Below are 6,818 nucleotides of genomic sequence, written 5' to 3'. Positions count from 1 at the left end.
ATATTGATGCTTATAGGTTTAAAAATAGTCTAGAAAATTGGTAGGCTTTGGAGTCAAAAAGCAATTTAATGTAATTCACTGCACGTCTACTGAGTTCATAGTGAAAAAATTCATACAGATAAAGGTTATGCAGATTATGCTTGATTCTCCCATCAAAGTTTCCTCCAAGGGCAAATTGTTCTTGCTAAATACTAGCTTTGAAAACATATGCACGATTAATCAATGGCATCAGTATTTCACATTAATACACATTGCAGGTTGACTTATCCCAGTCAAGTTATACTAAAGCTGATTTGTTTAATCCCAAACCCATTTTAATTACAGCAATCACATAACACCAGTCGATCAATCAGGATATGTTCCGTGCAATTTGTAGAAGCAGTTCGAAGAGGCCAGACCAACACCTTATACAATATACAGCAGGAAATTCATTGGTAATGAAATTAGATTTTTTTTTTAACTATCACAGTTAAATGAATCAGTGTATCATGATTATATCAAATATCCGTTTCTTCATATTATAGCCAGTCAGATGAAAAGGAATAAGTTTACTGCTTCAGAATCAACCTCACAATGTGCATTACCAGTGTAACCTCAGACTTAAACTAAACCATACTGTTGTAATACTGTTTGCAGTAGGTCTGTGTCCTGCGTTCATTCATTCTGAGTTCAGCGTGACAGTAGGTGGCAGTAGTGTGATGGAAGTAGCCTTTGTGCCCCGTGTCCTCTCTTCCCTCTCCATTGAAGCAAAGAGCGGCTGTAGGCAGCATACCAGAGCCCAGCAGAGGATGTGGCAGTGCTCCCTTCACAGCCGCTGAGAGATGATGATGTATTGTTAGAGCTGCAAGTGCTCCAAATTGCCCAGCCCTTTATATAGTGTTCCTGCTCTCCAAGCTCCATTAGCCCCGGTAAATGAATATTTTACAATGCATGCAAAGAGACAGCAATTAAAGCGTGTAACTCCAGAGGGGCAGGAGGGCGGGCTGCTCTAACAGAGCACCAGCATCTCGTTGTGTTATGCATTTATTACAAGTACCTATACCACACAGACTGGAAATTGTAGAGAGACACATGGAATATGTGTGATTACCAGCTTAGTGCTTGTAACGTCAGAATGATTCCTAAAAAGGGTTTGGATAAAAGTATACTAAGCATTACCATTCAAATCTAGCTGTTTAAAATGTTCCCCATCAGACACTAAATCAAATGCTCAGTTACGACAGACCTGAAACCTTGTTCACAGGGATTGTCTTTTTGACAGAAGACTACCCAGGGAGATGTTTGTAGAGCAGCAGTATGTGTTTGTCAGGGCTAAGCTGCACTTCACACCTGTGGTCCTGACTCCTCAAACTCACCTACAAAGATTAGAGGGAAGCAAAACCCTATCTCCAATTCCGCCGCTGGGGAGAGAGAGTAATTCTCTGGCAGAATCTGGCATCTTGCTGGAGGTAACTGAGAAATTGTGCTGCCAAGCTTGCTCGACCCTTCTCAGGGTTTGGGAACAGAGCTGTTTTTCTGTTTCTGGTCTGGCTGAGAATAAATGTGGACATATTTCTTTAGCGAAGGTGGTGTTTCAGATTTACCAAAGTTTTAAATTAAAAACAGCATTTCATTCAAAATTTTTGCACATGCTGATTTAAAGTTTTATTTTCAGCTCAGGTTTTCACTTAAGCTATTTAGCTTTGGTCATTTTCTGATCCTCAGATCTGAAGCGTCCTAAACACAAATCTATTTAATCCTCTTAGCTGGTATCTTGAGCTGTTTCTATCTATTTTTTTTTTTTTTTTACTCTGGTACTTTTAATTAAACTGAGATTTGCTTTTCTTATATTTTACCAATTTGAAATCTTCCTCAGAACGTAAAAGTGGCATGTGAAAGTGAACGCACTCCCAAAAGCCTTCCACCATTTGGATGGCTGCAATGAATGATTTACGTTAATATATTTAAAGATCTTTCAGTTAAAGCACATCATCGGGGGGGGGGTGAACGGGAAACAATGGAAAACGGGCACCCTTAAATTTTAATTAGTTTTAAACGTAATTGCTTGAAATTATTAGTTGAATTCAGTCTTCCTGTTACTTAAAATTACAAATATAATCGCAGTGGACAGTAATTGGCTTGCCCCGGATTGTCGGTTATTGTAGCCCAGTGTCACCCCATACGTCATTACTTGACTGTGGCGGCAGTGCAGCTTCTGAACTATAGCGACCATACAAACACACATACACATGCAGTACTCTGCTCGCCTGTGCCAGAGCATAATCAGAATTTGGTTGAATGCCTGCTCGAAAGGATCCAAGTTGTTTTCCGTTTGCCCCTTTCAACCTTGCTCTTCTCCAGTGGGCGAATGAAGAGCCCCACGGCTTGGCTGACCTTCGACCCCCACTAATCGATAGCCGCAGCCTGCTCTCTGTAGATTCCTCAAGGAGAAGAATAACTCTATACTGTACGAATCCATCCAGGCTGGAAGGGACTGTCAAAATAACCCCTAAAGCTATCTTTAGGAGGGCTGAATTAGACTTCTGGGTAAAAAAAATAATTTTTCTTTTACTGAAGCTATGATGTTACAGTACGAACTGTCATATTTTAGGATGCGAAGTGGAGATCGCATTAGTGTTTTTGGCTGGAGGACAGGGGCGACCTTTGCCCTTCTAACCGTCCACTCTGTCAAGTCTTGTCATGTAGAAGACACATCTGTCCTAACTGATATTTTGCCTTTTTTTTTTTTTTTTGCACCATCGTTTGTATTAGTATACATGGTCGCCGCCTTTGGTAAATTGTCTAAAATCATGGGTAGTCCATTAGCGAATTGTCCATGAACTCATGAACTTGTCCATCAACTGTAGTTTTATTAACATTCTTTAGTCTGCCTTTTATATCTCCAATCATATTGTCAGTTTCAGCTGTGATTTAATTAAACATACTTGTCAAAATATAATACTTTCAGTAAAGCACGACTGCCATCAATCTCATCACTTAATTTTGATTCAGTTTCACCCAGACAAGCAGAGGCCAGACATATCAGAAGGTGAAGCTGAGCAGCACATTCAGCGATTCATTGATGTGGACCAGGCTTGGAAGATCTTGAGTAATGAGGAAAGCCAGATGGAGTACAACCTCTAGCTACAGGGTACGTTCCCACCTGTATATCCTCTCATGGGTTCTCAAGTATTGAAACCATACTAGACTGAAAGGATTTGGAGGAATTAGTGGTTTAGATGAGGTGGGCTTTGGTTGATAACTATTAGCCTAGCCCAGAATACACTTAACAGTTTTGTTTTAACCACTGTTGAAGCTAGACTAGGATTATATTTGGGTGTAATGGGATTTATTGTATTAAATTTTGTAAATGCTCAGCAAAACATTATTGGACCATTTGGACAAGTCTAGTTTATGTTCATCACTGTTGATTTAAAAAAAAAAATTAAAATCATAAACTAGATTTGTCACTAGCCCTTTGGGGCAGATGGCTAAAATTGTCGGAAATATTTAAAATACCAAAGGAAGTAATACAAACCGAGCTGTTGTCTTTGGTCTGGACAGATGCTTCCTTACAGAAGAGCATAGTGAGAATTGTGTGTAGCAGAGGAGGAGGGAAATAAAGAGAGAGAGAAAGAGAGAATGTAGGTCAGGTCTGTCACACATGGCCAGTTCTTACTTGAAGTGATAGTCTGCTTCTCTCCTCTTTCGCCTAAGGAAAAGCTCCCCCTAGCTCTCCATTAGGACCTCCAATAAGTGTACATCCAGGGTCCTGTGCCCCATTAACTGGGGAACTGTGGCATAGCTTTCGGGTGGGGGGGGGGGGGGTAGCTAGATCAGCCACAGAACTGACATTTAGAGAGCGTCCACAGAAAAGCCAGGCTTCGACTGGGCTGCACATGCAGGAGTGATGGAGTTGACATCTTATATTGGATGCTGTGACTTTAAGTCCAACGTCAGACATGCTTCATATGCATGTGTTAGATAAAGGTTTGCCTTCAATTGTAGTCATATTTATAAAAATGAATTGTTGAAAAAAATGAAAATATTTATTAACTATTTATTTTTTAGATATTATGATAACTATTATATATGTTGAATGTCTGTTAAACTTTGTGTGTATTATAAATTTAGGCTTACAAAGTTAAGTAGGGGTCTCAAATTATACCAGTCCTCAAGAAAACTAGCTTGCATGCTCATATCCGTCCAAAAAGTTTGTTAAATGCATTCTCTGATGCCATTGCTTTATCATTTGTTCATTTCTTTATTATTTCCTATATATTGTATGGAAAAGTGCAATTTTAGTAAATTTTGTGGTATATTTTAATAAGATATAAAAAAAAAAAAGTAAAATCAAATCAATATTTAACTTTATTTTTTATTTTGTACATTGAAAAAGTAGGGTTTGCGTGACAAATAGCCATACCATTTGGGATATTTTCTGATATTATTTGTATTATTTAATTTATTTTGTTATCGGTCCATATTGGACTAATTGACTAATATTGGATATTTAATCTAATGCTCTCTTCCTGTATTTTTGCAATAAAATTACTGTTGTCATTTTTATGTAATGCTCATTTAAAGAAAAAAAAAGTATCAATTTTACTTCTGTTTACGGTCATAGGAGAAGTCTTTATGCCTCTAATCAGTTTAATCATCTCTGATTTAATGCCTAAGCAGAAATGCATCAAGTGGTAGCCATGCATTCGTTACTGGAGGTTATTCTTGGGTACTCTCTATAATGTGAGGTAATTAATCGAGTTGATTGGTTGCGTAACACAAATCTTCCCTTCAGTTACCCCCAATTACCATTAGATTTGTGCTTCATTTTACATCGGAAAGAGATTCATATTTTTTAGGTGAATAGAGACACATCAGACTACTTATTTCAATGACAAAGCTCATTTCTTTGTCTCAGCAAGTTATTATTTTTTTATTGTATCTTTAGGGAATGAATGATAGAAATTAGTCGCAGGAACTTAATTGGCACCTACTTACTACATTCCTTTGAACTAATTAAAAGAAAGCATTCACACCTGTTAATTGCTAATATCTCAGACAGGCTGCCAGAAAGGAAAAAGAACCATTACGTGGAGGTGTTGTGTCTCAAATTCCTTGATTCATTATGAAGCAACGTGATCTAATTTCATTCTCGCCCTTTTGACAATTAATTGTCATATTGCACTTTTTCACGGACAGTTTTAGTTTCAAATTCACTTATTAGCAGCCTTTAAAACTGACACTTATGAGATGCCCCAACATTTCCTGCTTGAATATTCAAAATAAATATTTGAAGACAACTCATTTTTGTGTATTCATAGCAGCAGTAGGAGACAAGAAGGCTTTGCTAGGTCATGCTAAATGACTTCAGGTGACTTTGCAGCTTCCCTTTTCCTAAATCTCTTATACAGTAAGTGGAACAGCGGCCCACCAATCCTCTGTGATTATTGCTTAAATATTTCAACAAGCAACGATTGCTCTAAAAACTTTATACAGATGCTTTGAATCTTCCAGACCCTCTTTCTTTTCTGTGAGAGCACAAAGGATCAAATAATTTAATGTGGATGAATATATTAATATAATAATTTTTATGAAGTTTTTGTCTACTGGATTTTATTATTTATTTTTTTACTCAGGAAGCCATTACATTAGCTGAACAATCGTAATTGTGTAAAAAAAACTGTATAGTCCAGTGAACACACTGTATGATTTTGAAAAAAAAAAACCATTCACAGTCATATTTTCATTCCTGTCAAAAATTAAATATGGTGCTATTTCTAAGGTCAGTATATTTTATATTAGTGGTGTATTAGCTGTAATGTATTGCATTCCTGTATGCTATGCTGAAACGCAGTGCTGAAATGACTTCTTAAGTGGTCTTTGGGGAAATATTAGTTTGTTTTTGATAGAAAGACGGAATATTGCCTAAAATGATTGCTTCGTTGATCATCAGTTTGACTTCATATTGCATTTTTTTCTGAAGCAATTGAACTGAAACAGAGCTGGCCAGTGGACACTTGTATAACCCTCAACGAAATGAACTGGGATTGTGGTTAATGCTCTGTCCTCAAGGAGTTTGCTGTGTAATTTTCAGTCTGTGTTAAAATGATAAAGCATCTCTTCTGTTTCAGACACTAAATGTTATATATACAGCTGTCACAGTGGAGGAGAATTCATCTTCATCATATTTCTTAATGGTCTTTTAATGGTCTCCACATAGATCCTCAAAGCAACCACACTGTAAAAACATTCCCATTATCCATTTCTTTCCTTGCACAAGCACGCAACATTTTCAAATTTACATTAACAGCAAGTGCATCACCAAATAACCAGAACTGGTTTGAAGAATTTGGGTCTCAAAAAGCCCAAACATTCTGTTTGTTCCTTAACCCCTCCTTTCTCCCCTGTGTTTAAGAGGACCATGCAGCTCAGTAACCTCTAAGCTTTTGTAAACTTTGCTTGCATGTAAATAAATATATTTTTTTTTTCTCCTCCGACAATGAAGTCACAAACTGCCTCCACACATCACTGGTCGAAAAAGGTCCTCCAGTTATTGATTGGGGGGGGGGGGGTCTACAAGGTTGCGGCATTGGAATAGGGTCATGCCTTTATTTAGTTTGCTAAAATCTGTCGTCCCACAGTAGAAACAGCTTGATCGGGGCAAAACCACGCTTTTCATCAATGTCCTGAGGCTTGACCCTAGGCTAGACCTACCGGTAGCCCAGCAATAGTAGCCCAGCAATGGACCGAACTGTAATTGACTGTGACATCAATTACAGATAATCTCATCACTTTTGGAGAGTGGGCTTGTCAAAGCTCTAATTAAGTCCTCAGTT

General features: G+C 37.8%; 1 pseudogene; it reads left to right on the top strand.

The window, feature by feature from the left end:
* The first annotated feature begins 1,277 nt into the window (after positions 1-1,277).
* Positions 1,278-6,202, top strand: LOC127946886 (dnaJ homolog subfamily C member 24-like; annotated as a pseudogene).
* The last annotated feature ends 616 nt before the right edge of the window (positions 6,203-6,818 follow it).

This window comes from Carassius gibelio, chromosome A25 (genome assembly GCF_023724105.1).
Source record: "Carassius gibelio isolate Cgi1373 ecotype wild population from Czech Republic chromosome A25, carGib1.2-hapl.c, whole genome shotgun sequence".
Lineage (NCBI taxonomy): Eukaryota > Metazoa > Chordata > Actinopteri > Cypriniformes > Cyprinidae > Carassius > Carassius gibelio.
The sequence above is the reverse complement of the archived record's forward strand: the minus strand, read 5'-3'. Positions and strand labels throughout refer to the sequence as shown.